The sequence below is a fragment of the Gigantopelta aegis genome, chromosome 4 (assembly GCF_016097555.1).
Source record: "Gigantopelta aegis isolate Gae_Host chromosome 4, Gae_host_genome, whole genome shotgun sequence".
Lineage (NCBI taxonomy): Eukaryota > Metazoa > Mollusca > Gastropoda > Neomphalida > Peltospiridae > Gigantopelta > Gigantopelta aegis.
In genome coordinates this window covers 84,472,142-84,494,672 of record NC_054702.1, presented here as the reverse complement: position 1 = coordinate 84,494,672, position 22,531 = coordinate 84,472,142, and the positions used below count along the sequence as shown (strand labels likewise).

At 35.7% G+C, this 22,531-nt stretch overlaps 1 long non-coding RNA gene across 1 annotated transcript in view; it reads left to right on the top strand.

Moving 5' to 3' along the window:
- Positions 1-17,263, top strand: part of LOC121372365 — a 31,777-nt gene extending 14,514 nt beyond the window's left edge. The window contains exon 3 of the long non-coding RNA XR_005957920.1: positions 16,983-17,263. This is a non-coding gene — a long non-coding RNA (uncharacterized LOC121372365). The remainder of the gene's footprint in view (positions 1-16,982) is intronic.
- Positions 17,264-22,531: the final 5,268 nt, after the last annotated feature.

Here is a 22,531-nt window from a genome sequence, read left to right as displayed (position 1 = left end):
CCACTTCATGGGCTACTCTTTTCAGCAAAGGATCTTTTATATGCACCTTCCCACAGACAGGATAGTACATACCATGGCCTTTGTTACACCAGTTGTGGAGCACAAGCGAGAAATAGCCCAATGAGTCCACCAACGGGGATTGATCCTAGATACTACAATGATGTCTGTAAATATAGGGGCCAAAAAAGAAGTGGAAATGTGGTCATATGTGAAGTTTATAACCAAAGTTTAACCTTATTTTTTATAAACTATTGATGCGGTCATACAGCTGGATGGTCAGACAGACAGAAATCATCATTCTGTTTACTTATATTATGCAAGCCAAACATTTGATAAATACACTTATTTAAAAAATTTATTCTATTATATTTTGTTTGGCTACCTGAAACTCTACAGATTTTCTAACCAAATTCACCAAACTGCTAATAATTTGGAAGATCCAGCTTAAACCTTGCATCTCCCCCACCAGACACACATACAATAAACAGTGACCCTCCCCCATGTTAATGATAGCCCTGTGGTAAAAAAAAATCACACTGATAATACAAATATATTATGAAGATTCACTAAAAGATAAGAGTGACCAAGAAGAAGAGAGATGGTCCATGACAGGTTTTACATAAGAGTAATGGGGGAGCCATTAACAGGAGCAGGGTCTACTTACAGCTATCACACTCAATTTGAAAGCAACACCGTAATGATGCTGATAAATTTAACAACAGTTTGTGCAAGCCCACCAGATTACAGCAACCAGGCTAAACTTATGAGACTTGGTCAGATAAGCAGGTGCTAGACATTTCTGAAATCTCACATTTCCTGTGTATTTTAGACACAAGTGTTGTTTTCCTTAGTTATTATAAACAACTTAATATTAACTGCATATTCCAATTTATAAGTTTAGTTAACAGTGCTGTATTTAGCCTGAAACAGCTGGGCTGGAAGCTGAAAAATAAGGACATGTACAGAGGGGTGATGGTCTGATCTTAGTGGGTGTTCTAAATAAAAAGGACACTTAAATGGGATTCAGATCATTTGTGTGGAACTCTGCTACCAGCTAGAATCATATCGTTGTCATCCATAGACATGGTGCACTCAAATAACTGATTGGATCATGTTGCAACATGTGTATATACATACATATAATGACACTTAATGTGAAAGAAAAAAACCCATGAAATTTAACATGCAAAAACATTTCCTCCGACACACTAAATTCTTGTTGATAATTTTTGCAGAAAAAAAGGATTACATTGTAAAAAACATGCATGAATAAATCATATAAGCAGACACACTGCTTTTTACAGGAAAATAAATATGTGTGCAACATGCTGCAGTGATCTGTTATAGAAATTACTGGGTGGGGTGTACGAACCACATTTTTTTCTACCTTACCCCTTAAAATAAAATAATTAAAGCTGCACTATCATTTGCACTTTATTATTTAAACATGTATTACAGATAATTCAGTTTAACTTTCTTCCCAAGAAGCATAGCAATTTAAATACTGAATTCCAATCCAGATCAAATAGAAATATTTCAAAATGATGAGAGTGGATCCATTCAACTGATTGGGGTTTTTCTCATTCCAACCAGTGCACCACAACTGGTCAAAGGCCATGGTATGTGCTTTCCTGTCTGTGGGAAAATGCATATAAAAGGTCCCTCACTGCTAATGGAAAAATGTAGCAAGTTTCCTGTAATGACAAGTTAGAATTACAAAACGTTTGACATCCAATAGCTGATGAAATCAATGTGTTCTAGTGGTGTTATTAAACAAAAAACAACCTTTAGTTGAATAATGTATGTATTAAACATGGTGGCAGAAGTGGTATGTTACATCAAGGCCACAGTGATACATCTATCAATACAAACAGCAAAAAGAAAGGAAAGGAATATTTACTTAATGCCAGCTCATTACATTTTAAACTATGGCTGTTTGGTGTTTAACATATGGCTATCAACAGGGAAGGAAAGGAATATGTACTTAATGCCAGCTCATTACATTTTAAACTATGGCTGTTTGGTGTTTAACATATGGCTATCAACAGGGAAGGAAAGGAATATGTACTTAATGCCAGCTCATTACATTTTAAACTATGGCTGTTTGGTGTTTAACATATGGCTAGCTATCAACAGGGAAGGAAAGGAATATTTACTTAATGCCAGCTCATTACATTTTAAACTATGGCTGTTTGGTGTTTAACATATGGCTAGCTATCAACAGGGAAGGAAAGGAATATGTACTTAATGCCAGCTCATTACATTTTAAACTATGGCTGTTTGGTGTTTAACATATGGCTATCAACAGGGAAGGAAAGGAATATGTACTTAATGCCAGCTCATTACATTTTAAACTATGGCTGTTTGGTGTTTAACATATGGCTAGCTATCAACAGGGAAGGAAAGGAATATTTACTTAATGCCAGCTCATTACATTTTAAACTATGGCTGTTTGGTGTTTAACATATGGCTATCAACAGGGAAGGAAAGTTAACTGCTGCCATAAAGGCTATTCTTACCAATAATGAAGTGCTTAAGAGATATTTTATATCCACTTTCCTATAGTTAGGACAGTACATACCTTTAATGTACCAGACATGAGGGCACTGACTGGAATGGGAAAAACTCAAATCCACTTATGGTGATGACTGTATATCGGTATACTGGTTATATCACACACCTCTAGTGATGAACCCATTTTACTGACATACTATATCTCCTTGACAGCAAAATTAGTTTATTAAATGTTAATTGTATTTGTGTTTTGCATTAGTACTATAACAAATGTTATAGGCAAGATTGTAGTTTTCACATTAATGCACTGAAAAAACTCACCATCCATAAATATTTTGTAAATCAGTTCTTATTAATGTGTGAGGGTGAGACGTAGCCCAGTGGTACAGCACTCGCTCGATGCACGGTCGGTGTGGGATCGATCCCCGTCGGTGGGCCCACTGGGCTATTTCTCGTTCCAGCCAGTGCACCACGACTGGTATATCAAAGGCCGTGGTATGTACTACCCTGTCTGTGGGATGGTGCATATAAAAGATCCCTTGCTGCTAATCAAAAAGAGTAGCCCATGAAGTGGTGACAGCGGGTTTCTTCTCTCAATATCTGTGTGGTCCTTAACCACATGTCTGACGCCATATAACTGTAAATACAATGTGTTGAGTGCGTCGTTAAATAGAACTTTTATTTTTATTTTTTATTAATGTGTATTCATATACATTCATAATTAAAGGCATACAGTCAATTAATCTGTTTTGGTATTCCAATAATGGAACAATGTAACTGCTATACCATAAACAAGGAATGTATAGCAATAAATATAAAGGTTGTCTAAAAATCAATCACACTATTGTGTGCTCAATTAGGATGACAAGTGTCTCATTTGTGGCTGACTGATCATGCAACCTGCTAGTGGTCAAGAGGTCATAAATAGACAATGAAAATAAAACCAGCTCTATTTAATTTTCATAACTTTAAAAACATACTAAAAAAACACACCACCTATTAACTGCCACTTGAACAACTCATAAAATAAATTTCACTGCATGTTTTAAGTCTTTTTTTGTGTGTCTGCACCTGTATATTTAGTTCTGTAAACATGAACATCAGTCTATAACTGAACTAAATACATCAAATTCATTACTATTTTATAGAGTGAAACCTCTCTAAATGGACTCTCTGTAAACTGGAATTCCCTCAAAACTGGTTGTTTTTCATGATCCCTTTTTACATATCAATACAGAAGAGAACCTCTCCAAATCAGATACTGCTTAAAATTATACATTTTACTTGGTTCTGAAGGTGTCCAGTTTAGAGCGGATTTACTGTATAAAGTTTTGGTTTTCCTCAAGTCTCATTTCTATAGCATTATGGAGGGAGACAGATCTCTCTTCCCACAATATGTATCTGAACCTTATTGTCTGAAGTTGATAAATGTTAAATTGTCCTACTATATAACTTGTAAATAAAATAGAAATTCTAGAAACATAATTAAACTAAATGTATGTTCATGTAATAGATTATAATTTACTTGTTGGGACAAGTCTATAATTCTTTTATTTGGGAGCAGGGCACACAGCTTGACCAAGTGTACAATTTTCCCACTTGGCACTTTACAAAAAGGCTGCAACATTTGGCATGTCTGACAGCCAGAATTAATTCAGCATCTTCTTTGAAATGAACAGACTGTTGGTCAGTCAGCATGGAGGAGACCAGAAGATAACAGTGGACAAGACGGCCAGATTGTGATGCCCCGGACAAATCATTCCAGCTTGGCAAATGATAAGAAATGGTGCCAGAGAAATAAACTGAAATCAGAGAACACACTTGAAAGAGCAAAACTACTTTATCTAAGTGACGTCTGCTTACAGCTCTTAAAGCCGTAGTGGCCTCAGTGAAAACCACCCAGATTATTTATGTCAGTAAGCTGTAATGATGCTCCTTTTAATCAAGGACACAATTTATTTTTTGGTTTAATGTGTTCACACCAACACAATGATCTGTGGTCACATAGAGAGAGATACTCCAGAAATCTCCTGTTTACAAGAGCCCTACTAGATAAACCAGAGAGGGCAGGACAGGCTACAATAAGCAGATCCACTAGGAATGGAGCAGGGTGGTCAAACTCTGTTTATGGCCAGGTCTTGGTGCTGTACTGGTTAAGCCGTCAGGTCTAGGACTGGTAGGTTCTGGGTTTGAATCCCTGTACCAACTTTCACTCCTCAATTTAGTAAGATTAAAAACCATTAATATACCGAGCTAACTTCATTGACATTTCTCTCACAAACCAATAGTAACTAACAACTAACCATTAACCCATTGTCCTGACCTTGGCGAGTTGATACCAGATATATTAGTTTTATTTTTAAAATTTATTATTATTATTAGCAAAGTGAATATTATAAACTAAAAATGATCATCATAATATACAGATGTATTAAATATTTTCCACAATTTAATGGCTTTAATAATGAGGAGTATTGCATTGTGCAGATGTACATCTTTCATTCAGTAAGTGGTGGGATGTAGCTCAGTGAAAACGTGTTCACCTGATGCATGATTTATCTAGAATTGATGCCTGTCAATGGGCTATTGGGCTATTTCTCATTCAAGCCAGTACTCCAGAACTGGTACATACTATTCAGTCTATGGGATAGTGCATATAAAAGATCCCTTGCTTCAAATACAAAAGAGTAGCCCATTGAGCTGTAGCAGCAGGTTTCCTCTCCTGTATGCAGGGCTCGAGATGGCCTGTGACCAGGTCGTCAAATGCAACCAAGGTCCTCTTTTGGTGACTTTAATATTATAAAATAATGGTGTTAGTCTCCCAGATAATATTATCTTCTTTAAAGCTATAACATATGAGCCACTATTAATATTTGTATTTCACATTAAAACTGTACTCTTGGTTCGCTTACTATAATTTGCATACATTATTATTTTGGGGGGCCACCATATTTTTTGGCGAGTTTCGAATCCTGTGTATGTGGTCCTTAACCATATGCCTGATGTCATATAACAATAAATAAAAATGTTTTGAATGTGTTGTTAATAAAACAATTCTTGTTTTCTTTCCATTTAATAAATAAAACATCTCATTCAGGGCATATGTTCAGTGAAAATGCCTGCTGTTTCCACAGAGACAATACCTGCAGCAAAAGTATTGAATAAGTTAATTTAATCTGTTGTATCAAATAATGCATGTCTGTAACAAAGCCATACAAAATATTAATTGCCTTGGAGATGATGGAGATACAATGCAACTGAATTACTGAAAACCGTTTAAATAATGCATGAACCCATGTGCATGAACTCTGACTAATAAATATTATGTGCATCAGGGAAGTTTGATAAACCAGTTTTATGACCTTAATGTGTGAATAAATCCACTAACTGAAATTTATTACTGTTCTCTGCCAGCAGAGATATAACCAGTGAACACCACACAGTGTATTTTCAGCAGAATTTAACAGGCATATGACAATGATGAGTTAACCACTGTACTGTGGTGTTAGGGGTGCGGACCTGTGGTAGAATCTCTGTTACTACAATTAATCAACCACTAGGGGTTGAGGGTGTAGTTCGTGCCATGCTAGAACCTTAGCTACAATGATCAATTGATCAATAAGGGAGGTTGGCAATGGAAAAGGGGGAGTTGCTTATCAATAGAACCTTTGTTACAATGATCAATTGGTGGTTGTGGGACAGAGAGGTTTGTAGAACCACTGCTATGATAATCAATCAACCACTGGGGATGGAGGAGGTGCTCAGCTGTAGAACTGCTGCTATGATAGTCAATCAACCACTGTGGGTGGGACAAGTGATCAATAGTAGGACCTCTGCTATGATGATCAATCAACCACTGGGGGTGGGGGAGGTGCTTATTGGTAGAACCTCTATGATGATCAGTCAACCACTGGGGGTGGGGAGATGCTCATTGGTAGAACTGTTGCTATGATGATCAATCAACCACTGGGGGTGGGGGAGGTGCTCAGTTGTAGAACCTCTGCTACGATGATCTATCAACCACCGAAGGTGGGGGAGGTGCTCAGTTGTAGAACCTCTGCTATGATGATCAATCAACCACTGGGGGTGGGGGAGGTGCTCAGTGGTAGTGTCTCTGCTACAATGATCAATCAACCACTGGGGGTGGGGGAGGTGTTCATTGGTAGAACCTCTGCTATGATGATCAATCAACCACTGGGGGTGGGGGAGGTGTTCATTGGTAGAACCTCTGCTATGATGATCAATGAACCACTGGGGGTGGGGGAGGTGCTCAGTGGTAGTGTCTCTGCTACAATGATCAATCAACCACTGGGGGTGGGGGAGGTGTTCATTGGTAGAACCTCTGCTATGATGATCAATCAACCACTGGGGGTGGGGGAGGTGCACATTGGTAGTGTCTGCTACAATGATCAATCAACCACTGGGGGTGGGGGAGGTGCACATTGGTAGTGTCTGCTACAATGATCAATCAACCACTGGGGGTGGGGGAGGTGTTCATTGGTAGAACTGCTGCTATGATGATCAATCAACCACTGGGGGTGGGGGAGGTGTTCATTGGTAGTGTCTCTGCTACAATGATCAATCAACCACTGGGGGTGGGGGAGGTGCACATTGGTAGTGTCTGCTACAATGATCAATCAACCACTGGGGGTGGGGGAGGTGTTCATTGGTAGAACTGCTGCTATGATGATCAATCAACCACTGGGGGTGGGGGAGGTGTTCATTGGTAGTGTCTGTGCTACAATGATCAATCCATCAGTGAGGTGAGGTGGGGCGACATTCAGTGGTAGAACATTTGTCACAATGAAGAGAAAAATAAAGTTTGTTTTGTTTATCGACACCACTAGAGTTACTGGGGGAAGGGAAGGTGTCCAGTGGTAAAATTCTGCTGCTACAATGATCAGTTAACCACTAGAGAACAGAGTTCTTGCAGCTCTGTCTGGTGAGTGGTGGGTCAGACAGTGAATGTCTCTTGCAATGAAATTCATGATTAGTATATCAAGGACTACACGTGCTGTCTTGTCTGTAGGAAGTGAATATAAAAGACCCCTTCGTGCTATAATCATTAGGCTATACAGTGAAACCCCTCTAAAGCAGACACTCTTGAGACCAAGACAAATGTCCAGTTTAAGAGGGATCCAGTTTAGAGAGGTTAAGTTCTGTCTTGGTTTTAAAAAGGGACTATGTAAAACATCCAGTTTTGAGGGAATTCCAGTTTACTGAGGGTCCGGTTTTGGGAGGTTTCACTGTATATGGCAATTGTTTTTCTTGGGTTTTTTTGTGGTTTTTTATAGCTAATTACTCAATGTTATGGGTTCCTGGATATCGTACTAGTGGGGTGTGGGGTGTGTGGAGTAAAACATTTTAATTTTTTTTTTTTTTTTTTTTTAGATTTTTCTTTGCTTGTAAATGATTTCCTTAGTTGTGACTTTCACCATATCATGGGTTTTTTTTAAATATGTATTTTGAAAATGTTGCACCTATTAATGATCAAAGACATAGTACTTTTTATTTTCCATCCCAATGGAGAAATAAAAACTTAAAAGTAAACAAATAAAAAAACATCAAAGATATTGCTCCAATTAGTTTAATTGGCTCTGCATTTGTCTGCCAAATCCACATCTGAGAGTGCAGGTAACTGATAGTGGTCATTACTGTGCATGAGAAAATGACCTCAGAGAACAATATGGCTGACCTACAACAGGCTGGTGACCTGTGTCCACCTAACAGCTGGAAGGAGTAAGAAAGCCATGTGTAGTCAGCATGTAAACAGCAGGGGGAACACAGTACAGGCATGTGAACAGCCAGCAGTTAAAACCATATGCTGGAGCTTTGTGGGGTTTTTCTCCATGTTTCAATCTAGGTGGTATTGTCTAAAAATTCTATCAACATCCCAAAAATATTAAAATTAAAATTAAATGCACCAATTCATAACAGAAACAACTTAAAATATAATATAATATTTTAAAGTCCTTGCCCATACTGATAAATACTATAATGAAATCCCACCCCAATTCTAAGATGATCCCCTCAACAGAAGACCAATAGTTTAAAGACTGGAATACTTTCTTATTATTTTCTAGTAAAAATACTCGGATACTAAGACAGCCCTCTATTACAGATTACCATCAATGAAGTCAGATCCAATGGTCGTTTTCAATACAATGGTGTTTAATTGGCTTATTTTAATTTAATTGTTACTAGAACCATACTTTAAGTTTCTTAGAAAATGTTAACAGAAGCAACCTGATGCAACGTATCCTTTGTGGATATGGATGCCCAAAGAAACCAAGAAAATTACTTTTTCTGATGTGTGTGTCCAGAAAAATGTGCTTGAATCTTAATTGGATATAAGCATGAAAATAAATTGAAATGAAACGTACTGGTTTGATCTCATACTTTAATTGGAAATTTGCCCAGTGTCTGAGCCACATGAAATGACTTTTTTTTACTGGTGTAGACATTAAATCATAAAATATTTAATGTTAATAGCTTTTCATTTGTAAATATCAAGATTTTTCTTAAAGGATATAGAATTTTTCAATAATATTTAGATACAAAGTTTGATAATTCAGGTCAAGCATTCATTTGGCAATGGATGTTGTTTGTGGATCCAGACACAACTGGATATATTGTCACACAAACTCCACTCACCAGGTGTGGACGGCCATTGTGTTGAAACATAACACACTTCTTCCATCCAAAACAACAGATGAGAAACAATGTTTTGAAAGAGAAATAAATAATCAGAATAAAGGAAATGTTCCGACAGTCTTAACTAACACCAGATGAAAAAATGGCAAAATAACTAATAATTTTTGAACATTTTGAAAATTGCATGCATGAACAACTATTAATTTTTAAACATTTTGAAAATTGCATGCATGAATAACTATTAATTTTGAACGTTTTGAAAATTGCATTATATACATGCATGCAATGCCAATATTGTCTTGATTTGTAATTCATTGGTTCACGTGTTAATTGTGAAATAGCATCATAGACATCTTAATTTCTACAAGTGGAGTTTGAACCAGGAACTTTCTATGTTCTAATTCACCAACTGAGTTACAAATACATGTGTAACACAAACTTCTAGTACCTATCAACAAAAGCAATTTTATACAAACACATTTAAAGTCCTACAACTTTTAGTGGGATCTCAGATCACCCTACATAGTCCAAACTCTCCCGTTCACGTCTTGACAATTGTAAAGACACTAATGCTTTATAAGCCCAGGTCCAGGAGGTGGTCTCATTACATGCAATCTGCTGACCAAGGACAAGTTAAAGGTTGTGAAAACAGACCATTAGTTCAGACCCATTAAAAAGAAATCTTCACAGAACATGCCATATGGAAGCAAGATTTAAATGGTGGACTTTCTGTTTTAGGAAATAAGGCTTTTTGTATGATTTGATTGTTTGTAAAGGTCATACGTTCATATTTTCACCACTGTCTTAGTGCTACGAAATCGTAAAACCATCATAAGCTATGACATCACTATGGCATATGCTGTAGTGACATCATAGTCTCTGATGGTTTTACGATTTTGTATTGCTAAGATACATGTAGCTTTGAAAATCTCTATACAGGCCTAGTTCTGGGAACTTCGGCAATTAAAAAAATCCAGGGTTTTTTACCATTAAATTTGTATCATTTCAAAAATGTATTTTACCAAATTAAATAACATTTGCCAAGAGTTTTTAAAATGCACAAGTGGTGAACTTGGCAAGTGGTACAGATAGGCTTAATAATCTATTCTTTTTTGTAGATCAACTGAGGTTTACCTCTTTTCATCAGTGCTCCAAATATCATGGTATATGTCGTTCTGTCCAGGTGAAAAGTGTAATCAATGTATTCTATATGTATACTATACATACATGTACATGTATATCAATACAGCGCTGCTGATTAAAAAATAGAAGTCTTTAGACCAGATACAACAATTACCATGGTTGACAGCTCAGTGACACTAACAACATACAGAGATGCATGGCATTCAACAATTACTCCCATGATAGCTAATATCATTGATTGACAATTGTGCACTGATAGACCCAGTATAATTACGTTCATCATATTAATTCATTTCATGCAAAAAAAAAAAAAAAATTGATGGTGAAAGATTTTGACATATCCTAGCACACTACCTTTGAATTATTTCCAAATTTTGGTTAGCATTAATCTGTACATGCATACATAGTTTTAAAGTGGAATATCTTTCCTTTTTTGTGTGGTAACTATGTATCACCTTGCTTTTTGTGTTAAGACATATGTAATGTTATATATATTGAATAACTAATGAAATGCAAATATGCATGTATTTTAATACATATAAACCAGATACCTCTTAAAACTGAACATTTTAATTGGTACCCTGGGTGTCCGGTTTAGAGGGATTTCACTGTACACACATTCACACACACACACACACACACATTCACACACACACACACACTCACACACACACACACACACACACTCACACACACATATTTTCATGATCAAATTAGTTCGGAAAATAGACAGTCAAAATGGGTCTAAAACATTCACAAGACATGAATAATTTTAATACACACAAAACTAATGGGATTCAAACTGACTAATTTAAAATAACTTAAGTAAATCTAAATTAATATTCTTGTTTCTTTTGTTGTTCAGTATATACAAAACGGCCAGCTTCTAGAATTATTTACTCACCAGTACAATTATTCTACCTGAAGTGTAAAATATCATATCAAGAGGTTCGGCTATTTTTAGTCACATAAGTGTTCCGACACTTGAGACATTGCTACTGTATTATCAAATGTGTGGTCAGCTATCAGGGGAACAATTTGATGCCAGCTCGAATTAGGCAGCCTGTTTCTGTGCTGAAGGAAGCGAGTTCTGAAACAAACTCATTACAATATCAACTAATTAATCACCTTGCAACATACATGACCATTCATTAACTTAATGAAACAAACACCTCTGATGTAAGATCAATGAATGAGAATGACATACATTTTTTATGGCATGTCTGGTATATACGTCATCTTCAAGTAAGATAGTACTGTATGCACGGATCCATTAGTATGTATGACTGTACCAATACAACTGAAAATCTAAAATCAGTCCTATTTTGGTAGCTTTTAGCAGTACATACAATATAAAACAACATTTATTACTAATCTAAAGATATTAATGGGGGTTTTCTTGTTTCTTTTTCTTGTTTTAATTTTCTTGTTTTTTTTAAAGGTATAATAAAATCTAGAACATGTAATATATGTGTAATTGTCTGGGTTTTGTTTTTATTAAAGTAATCACATTGACATTAAAAATTAATGAAATATTTGTTTAATGGCATTTCAATAGATTTTTCTATGGCAACTTGGCATTTGACCTTTGGTTTATAGAGGACAAGGAAACCTACCGCTGTCACATAGACCACTCTTAACAATAAAGAATGAGTCTATGCACTTTGCCACAGACAGGGACAGTTCACACCACAGCCTTTGTTATGTATACCAGATGTGGCACACTGGTCAGGATGGTTAAAACCCTGGTCCATAGTGGGTGATCGATCCTGTAACCCATCACACTTCAGGTGAGTGCCCAATGGGCTAATTCTCATTCTAGCCAGAGCACCACAACTGGTTTATCAAAGGTCATTATATGTGCTGTCCTGTCTGTGTGGAATGTTAAAGTTAAAGTTTGTTTTATTTAACGACACCCCTAGAGCGCAGTTTGGTAATTTTGACATATAGCCATAGAGAGGAAATCTGGTACATTTTTTTTTCTTTGGTATGCACCATCCCATAGACAGGATAGCACATACCACAGCTTTTGATATAACAGTGCACTGGCCGAAATGAGAAATAGCCCAAATGGCCCACCAATGGGGTTCAATCCTAAACCAACTGCACATCAAGTGAGCGCTTTACCACTGGGCTACATTCATAAAAGATCCTTGCTACTAACGGGAAAATGTGACAGATTTCCTCTCTAAGACTTTATGTCAGAATTACCAAACATTTGACATCCAGTAAAAGATGATTAATAAATCAAAATGCTCTAGTGGTGTCATTATACAAAAACAAACTTTAACTTTACCAAATGTTGGACATCCAATAGAAAATGATTAATAAATCAATGTGCTCTAGTGGTGTCATTAAACACAAACAGACATTAACTTTACCAAATATTTGACATCCAATAGCTGATGATTAATAAATCAATGTGCTCTAGTGGTGTCGTTAAACACAAACAGACATTAACTTTACCAAATATTTGACATCCAATAGCTAATGATTAATAAAGCAATGTGCTCTAGTGGTGTCGTTAAACAAAAAATAAACTTTAAAGAAACTCACTTGCGAGTGCTCTACCACCAAGCTACATCCCACTTCTCATTCACAATAAAGAGACTAAATTATATTTACACACTGGCATGCATACTATCCATAATGTAAGTATAATCATGCTGTCTTCAAACATGTTCATATTTAACTGTAGAATGCCATTATATTTACACACTGGCATGCATACTATCCATAATGTAAGTATAATCATGCAGTCTTCAAACATGTTCATATTTAACTGTAGAATGCCATTATATTTACACACTGGCATGCATACTATCCATAATGTAAGTATAATCATGCAGTCTTCAAACATGTTCATATTTAACTGTAGAATGCCATTATATTTACACACTGGCATGCATACTATCCATAATGTAAGTATAATCTTGCAGTCTTCAAACATGTTCATATTTAACTGTAGAATGCCATTATATTTACACACTGGCATGCATACTATCCATAATGTAAGTATAATCATGCAGTCTTCAAACATGTTCATATTTAACTGTAGAATGCCATTATATTTACACACTGGCATGCATACTATCCATAATGTAAGTATAATCATGCTGTCTTCAAACATGTTCATATTTAACTGTAGAATGCCATTATATTTACACACTGGCATGCATACTATCCATAATGTAAGTATAATCATGCAGTCTTCAAACATGTTCATATTTAACTGTAGAATGCCATTATATTTTTAAGTTTAAATAAATTTTTTAAAATCATATTTAATATATTATGAACAATGTAATGGAAAGAAGAGGGGATATTATATTAAAGGGAGACAAATTTGGATAGTCTATACTTACAAAGTTAACAAATGAATTATTTGAAATTCATACCTTTTATCATACTACTTTTGAATGGCTTTTATTTATGAGATAGCAAATACAATTTTGATACAGTATTTAATTTTTTTTAAAATGGGGGAAGGGGGGGGGGTCAACAATAACTGCTCAAAAGTTTTGGTACATTCATAATTTAATGAATTACAATCTTTAAAAAACGATGACAATTCTAATTTTATCTATCCATTTTAAAACTTCAAAAGAAGATAAATGAAAAGAAAACTGATCAAACTATGTAATAATTACAGTTACAAAAAATATATATCAAACAAATTCTTCCTTCCTTAATACCAAAAGATATTTTTAATAAAAATCAGTTACAAAAAAGCATCACTCACCATATAAAAAAATGCTATTCTAAAACTTTTTTTAAATATCCCAGCAACGAAAACCCTCCTTGCAGTCAAGTATCATCCACAGTAACTGAAGCCAAGAATCTTCAGAACTCTAGCTGTCAGCCGAGTGTGAACAGTCCCGCGGTAGAACTGCCCCTTTTAGTGGCAGGATGGCATCGCAGCAGGCCTGTGTGAGACGCCAGGCAGGAACATATTACTACAGGCAGCAGAGTCCAACCTAGCAGCCACTGACTTTACACACAGTCAATATAGCTCATCATTTCTCAGACTGATTGACCAATCAGGCGAGTCATTGGGGCTGTATAGTTGCAGCACTGTACAACCATATCACAGGTTTGCCTGTGGCCGCTCTATACTGTTAGCTAGAGGTGTATGATGTGTATACATGTATAATGTGTGCATGCAGTCCCAGCATCATTCATAAAGATATACTGTATGTAGTATATAAAGTAGTTTATTCCCAACTCATGAACAATGAATGAATCTTTGGCGGATTATTTGTGTGTTATTACACACATGAAGACGGATTTTTTTTGCCAGATTGTCATGAAACTTTGGGATTCATAGTTTCATTCATTTGACAAAACAGGCATTGAAACATGTGGTAGATACAAAAGATATATGTTGTATTGCTGTTGACGACATGGAACAAAAGTGAGATAAGAAGTGAATGAATGAATGAATGAATGAAAGAATGAACAAACAAACGAATGTTTAATGACACCCCAGCATGAGAAATAAGAAGCAAAGTACCATACTCTTAATAGCATCACATTTTTAAACTATGATTTGAACTCCAATAATCCTTAGTGTATAAGTGTTTCCTTTATAAATATGATTTGAACTCCAATAATCCTTAGTGTATAAGTGGTTCCTTTATAAATATGATTTGAACTCCAATAATCCTTAGTGTATAAGTGGTTCCTTTATCAATATGATTTGAACTCCAATAATCCTTAGTGTATAAGTGGTTCCTTTATCAATATGATTTGAACTCCAATAATCCTTAGTGTATAAGTGGTTCCTTTATCAATATGATTTGAACTCCAATAATCCTTAGTGTATAAGTGGTTCCTTTACAAATTGTCCAACATATTCTTCATCTAATGCAGCACACATGATGTAACCATTTACTGTAATATTTGAACAGCTGGATGCTGTTTAGCACAAGCTTCACTGAATATGATTCACATACTATTTTTGGATTTTATTTTTAATAAACTGTCTGTGCCAATTAATTGAAGCATCTAACAGAGTTGAAAATCAAATGAATATTTTTTTTTTTTTTTTTTTAAATCAACAGAATGTTTTCAAAGAAATAAAACCTGTTAATTCATTAAAAAAAAACCAGAGGCTTTTCACACCTGAACATATTCTTACAGACCACACCTGTTGTTGGTACATTTAGCTTTTTATTGGGCTTAGTGCTTGGTTAAATCATTTAATACAGATGGACGGGCAACAGAAGCATCGCATGTATTAATAATAATATACGTCTCATTTTAACTTAAAGAATATAACAGTAAACAGCTCTACTCTGTAGACCACTACCTCCCACACCGTGTTAAAGCATGATGCCCACTCTTGAATCTATAATGAATGCCCTCAAAGGAGTTACCCTTACAGTAGTACATACCTGTAGTCAAAGATCAAAGACACGCATGCTTCCTGACATTTTCTGTAACTGTCCATGAACAGGGTGAGGAAATATCACCAAGGGCCCACATACTGTTGTAAGTCAGTTCGAGCACAGGAATAAATTCTGCGTTAACTACACACATGCAGTTCTCTTGCAAGCAGTATCAATGGACATAGCAACGAAACTCAAAGAATGTTCTGTACTTTTATCTCTGTATATCCTCAAGCAATTTACTGAATGGGATTAAAACCATCTTTGCCTTAGTATATGTAGTTGAGCATATTTCTTACCAATTGAATAAAAGTGCTCTACATTGACCCCGTTTGCCTAAATATTTATAGCAAAATAAATAATAAAATGAATCTTATTATTCACTTTCACCTGGTTTCATTACATGATGCATATAGTCTCTCAGTCATGTAACTCAGTACTATTCTTTTGTTAGAAAACAGCAGAGAAATATAATCTGAGATCAGGGACTGTGGAACAGGGGGACCATGGGGGCCATATGGACCCACATTTTCCCATTATTGTGTTCAGAATGTTGGAAATATGTCAAAATCTGAAATTCAAATTTTTTTCAAGAGAGAATGCTTCGAACTCCCTCTAACATGGAGCCCTTACATTTCTCTCACCAAGGCCACCAGATTGATAATGCCCCCCACCCCTTTTCAAATAGCACTGATGGTGGTCCTCTTACTTTCAAATACAATCTGTAGACCCTGAAGATTGTATTCACTATTGCTAAACACAATCATAACAAGCATTTTCAGAGTACTGTTAAATCAATACATGTCTATAACTGTCAAAAATGGGTAAATCACCATAAAAGTCAAACTCGATCTGTAACAATACATGATAAAGCTATATACCAAATTTCAGCTCAATATTTTCAGGCATTGTGTAAAGAAAAGTCTCGTAAACTGTATGTAGGACAGATAGACGGAGAGACAGAAAGACGGGAAAACAGCAGGAAGGAGACAAAACCTAGTCCCCTCTGGTTGGACCGTTAGGGGGCTAAAAGGGTATATATTACATCATAACTACACTTAAATAACGATTAATATGTGAATCAACATATATCTTAACAACATAATAAACAGGGACACTACCTGTCAGTTTATATGCAGAAGTAGGAAGAAATAGACCTAAAAGATAAGAAAATGGAATAAATTAATAAAAACTTGATGCATGTCTAGATTATTATGCTGTCTTGTGTTTTTACCACATAGCACAACCTCTGTAATTCTTCTTTTTTCTTTTGCTTTTCAGCTATGTTGTGAGTCATGCAAGAAGGTACATGTACTAATTAGTGGTGTGATGGTGAAACGTTCATTGTCGAGAATACCTTCCACATGATGGAATGTGTATAGACTGACTGGAAACAAATCTGATGGAAGTGATGAATTCAGTCACTAATTGCTGCCAAATATGGATCACTGATTTTGTTACGACCGGTCTTCAGTGGGATGACAAATGTGTTGTTTTGTTATCAAAACAACAAAATAGAAAACATTTAAATTTTTAATATGAAAAATGTTTAAAATGTTTGTTTTCTTTAACGACAACACAGAAGCACATTGATTTACTTATTCAGTGTGTTATGGATGTCAAACATTTGGTAATTTTTACTTATAGTCTTAGAGAGAAAACCTGCTACATTTTTTCATCAGTAGCAAGGGATATTTTATATGAACCATCCAACAGACAGGATAGCACATACCATGGCCTTTAATTGATATACCAGTCGTGGTGCACTGGTTTGAAATGAGAAAGAGCCCAATGAGCCCACCGACTGGGATCAATACTAGAGTGACAGCACATCAGGCAGGTGCTTTACCACTGGGCTACATCCTGCCAACTACACCACTAGAGGTCATTGATTAATAAATTATTGGCTACTGGAAGTGGTTATGAAAATAAAGTAATAAAATCAGAAATTGTTTTTTAAATGTACATTATATGAATAATTTGTCACATTCATTTCATGTGCTGTCATATCCATTCAGATTTCTTAATGGTACATGCTTGTATTGCCTGACAACAGCGTAGTGTGTACCTGACCACTGTTTCAGTGTGTAGTGATATAAAGTTAAAGTTTGTTTTGCCTGACAACAGCGTAGTGTGTACCTGACCACTGTTTCAGTGTGTAGTGATATAAAGTTAAAGTTTGTTTTGCCCGACAACAGCGTAGTGTGTACCTGACCACTGTTTCAGTGTGTAGTGATACAAAGTTAAAGTTTGTTTTGCCCGACAACAGCGTAGTGTGTACCTGACCACTGTTTCAGTGTGTAGTGATATAAAGTTAAAGTTTGTTTTGCCTGACAACAGTGTACATGTAGTGTGTACTTGACCACTGTTTCAGTGTGTAGTGATATAAAGTTAAAGTTTGTTTTGCCTGACAACAGCGTAGTGTGTACCTGACCACTGTTTCAGTGTGTAGTGATATAAAGTTAAAGTTTGTTTTGCCTGACAACAGCGTAGTGTGTACCTGACCACTGTTTCAGTGTGTAGTGATATAAAGTTAAAGTTTGTTTTGCCTGACAACAGCGTAGTGTGTACCTGACCACTGTTTCAGTGTGTAGTGATACAAAGTTAAAGTTTGTTTTGCCCGACAACAGTGTACATGTAGTGTGTACTTGACCACTGTTTCAGTGTGTAGTGATATAAAGTTAAAGTTTGTTTTGCCTGACAACAGCGTAGTGTGTACCTGACCACTGTTTCAGTATGTAGTGATATAAAGTTAAAGTTTGTTTTGCCTGACAACAGCGTAGTGTGTACCTGACCACTGTTTCAGTGTGTAGTGATATAAAGTTAAAGTTTGTTTTGCCTGACAACAGCGTAGTGTGTACCTGACCACTGTTTCAGTGTGTAGTGATACAAAGTTAAAGTTTGTTTTGCCCGACAACAGTGTACATGTAGTGTGTACTTGACCACTGTTTCAGTGTGTAGTGATATAAAGTTAAAGTTTGTTTTGCCTGACAACAGCGTAGTGTGTACCTGACCACTGTTTCAGTATGTAGTGATATAAAGTTAAAGTTTGTTTTGCCTGACAACAGCGTAGTGTGTACCTGACCACTGTTTCAGTGTGTAGTGATATAAAGTTAAAGTTTGTTTTGCCTGACAACAGCGTAGTGTGTACCTGACCACTGTTTCAGTGTGTAGTGATACAAAGTTAAAGTTTGTTTTGTTTAAGGACACCTCTGGAGCGCATTGATTTATTAATCATCTGCTATAGGATGTCAAACATTTGGTAATTTTGACATATACATATAGTCTTAGAGAGGAAAACTGCTAACCAATTTTCATTAGTAGCCAGGGATCTTTTATATGCACTATCTCACAGACAGGATAGCACATACCACAGCCTTTGATATACCAGCTGTGGTGCACTGGCTGGAACGAGAAATAGACTAATGAGCACATGGACGGGGATCAATCCTAAATCGACCGTGCATCAAGAGAACACTTTACCACTGGGCTACGTCCTGCCCCTATAGTCTTAAAGAGGAAACCCGCTACATTTTTCCATTAGTAGCAAGGTATGTAAATCATAAATCATATTTGAAACTAAAAAAAACAAATAAGCTAAAGTTGTAGGATCATCTGAAATACCAGTCATGGAATGAGAAATAGCCTACCGACTGGGATCAATCCCAGACTGACCCTGCATCAGCATATACAAATGAAACAAAAGGTTCCGTCAATTAGTAAATAATGTATGGGTGTTTTTGTATAGTATATATTCAGATTGTGATGCCTTGTTTTTGTCTGACTGTAGCAAACCAGCAGTCTGATCATTATCAAATACATAGAGTATTTACTGCTTCTTCTTTTTCTTACCTTCTTGCTTTCTTTCAATAATATTCATTACAATTGCATAAATACATTACTGTCATGATGAGTACGTATTATGGAGAAGGCCTAGTACATTTTAAATCAATTTGGTTTTTTAATAGTAACAAAATGTGTTTCAATCAATGGGTTTTCTATTGCAAATGAACACTTTTTCTTATACACCTGTTAGTGAGAACATCATTTGTTATTTTTGATAACACATGTGTGTATATGTGATAACAATTTAAAGACATATACAACTGGCTGCTCCTAGGTGATAACCAGGTCGCCAATGACAATATACCATCAAATGAAAAAAAAAACACAATCGAAATCAAAATCAATCACTCTGTGATGAACAAGTTAACCTGAAATTGACTTATCTGTGACGTATGAGTTAACTAGAAGTGCTTAGGGCCATAAACAGGTTTTAGTTGGAAAACGCATTTAAATGTATTTTAAAACCTTTTTTTTTTGGTAAATATGTAAGAAATAGAATTCTGCATTCATGTCCGTTAGATACCATTTATCTTACTCACTTTTTCTCATTAGATATGTTCTAAAACAACTTGTTGTAAGATAAATGGTATCTAATGACCACTCGTGTAGTATTCTCTATATAACCTGTGTCCTGTGTCTTCTTTTTTATTATAAGCTGATATCAAATACAATATCATTTAGACACAATAGTAATATTTAATCAGCATTATGACATCCAGGTGTTTCTTATGAGTTTTAAAAAGTTTTATGGTAGAAATTAAAATGTTTAACCTATTTCTCAATATGATGCATCACTGATTAAAATGATATGTGATGGAATGTTTTATTTATTGAAAACAAATATCCCTTGAACTCTATCATGTCAATTTTATACACTTTTGTTATTCAAATTTGTGAACCCATGATATCTTAGTGGTGACACCCCAACTCTAGACAAAACAGAATAGGATGTATCATCATGTGTGGGACCGGCTGTCCTATACATTGTGTATAGACAAAACAGAATAGGATGTATCATCATGTGTGGGACTGGCTGTCCTATACATTGTGTATAGACAAAACAGAATAGGATGTATCATCATGTGTGGGACTGGCTGTCCTATACATTGTGTATAGACAAAACAGAAAACAGAATATGATGTCTCATCATGTGTGGGACCGGCTGTCCTATACATTGTATCTAGACAAAACAGAATAGGATGTATCATCATGTGTGGGACCAGCTGTCCTATACATTGTGTATAGACAAAACAGAAAACAGAATAGGATGTCTCATCATGTGTGCCGGCTGTCCTATACATTGTATCTAGACAAAACAGAATAGGATGTATCATCATGTGTGGGACCGGCTGTCCTATACATTGTATATAGACAAAATAGAATAGGATGTCTCATCATGTGTGGGACCGGCTGTCCTATACATTGTATATAAACAAAACAGAAAACAGAATAGGATGTCTCATCACATGTGGGACTGCCTTTCCTATACATTGTGTATAGACACAACAGCCTACAAACATTCATGCTTTTATAGACAAAACAGCCCACAGACATTCATGGTTATATAGACAAAACAGCCCACAGACATTCATGGTTATATACTAGCAGTATGTTGTCAAAACATCCTTTGACGCATGCAGATGTATGAGTTTGAACATGCTAATGGTATCATCACTGAGATTTACTCCTCTGACACTGTCAGCGTGTCAGAGGATGTAAATTACCATATGTTTCACACCATATAGTCACCAGTTTAAACCATGGGCTAGGATGTCCTTAAACAAACATTTGTTTCATTTATCCCCTTGGAGAACCTACTGAATAAAGCAGCTTTTGTTCGAGCCACTGGGGTCCCTGCCTGAGCTTATGGCGAAGAAGAAGATTGAAAACTAATTTGCATTCATTTAAATTCCTTAAATGAATGCAAATTAGTTTTAAATGAAACAAATGTTTGTTTAAGAACATCTTAGCTAAAAATATAATAATAATAAATAAAGATAAAATAATAATAAATTCTGGTATCCTAACTACCAAATTAATGCCTTATTTCTGAAAACATTTTATAAAAAAATTTAAAAAGTAAATTAAAACAGTTGCATTGTTATTTAATAATTATTACATTAATGTTCAACAAATACCTCCATTGTAATAATGTATATTTTAAAAATACATTTCAACAGAACTTTTCAAATACCAGTCATCCTGGTCTTCTAACTGAAGTGCTTACTTATCACTGGAACATTTTATCAAAACATTGCATTTAAAGGTAGGGTCAACTCAAACAAGAGCCTTATGTGTTGGAAAGATGCATACCCGGACCACCAACACATACTGACACTTTAGCAAATGAAAAACACGTAATTTTAGAGTTAATAAAAAACCATGATTATTCCTGCTAACTGGGGGCAGCCATTTTGTTTTGTTTTTGTGACGTCCGGTGGTATAGCTTGGGGCAAACTGACATCAGCTCTGTCCATCTTCTCTATGCACAGTGTAAACAAACACTCTAATTTACGACAACACGCTTCACTTTCATCAACCTGACTTGTATCATAAACTATTTAACCAAATATATTTCAGGTTACATCAATAGAACGAAATGGAGTTATAGTATTTTTCTTTTTTTTTAAATCCAAAGAAAAAAAATGCATACTATTAGGCCTATTGGTAGGGCACGTTCGAGCAAAAACTACCACTCAAGATACCCAAGTGATACTTTTCTTTTCTTTGGGACGACATAATTGGTCAGTTTTGTGATTTTAGATGGGAAAGTCTACTTAATCAAGGGTTTTACAGAATTACTTACAGTAATAAAACAGGGCGGTTGGTAATGTCCATTACGATTTGAGGTTTATCCGTGCTGTTATCACACAATACCCTGAGATCTTCATAAAAGAGGCACGTCTTTTTAGTGTGTCTAGACACAGTGTCTGGGTACCGGCTAAATATACACCTGCCAATCAGGAACCACAGAAAGAAAAGAC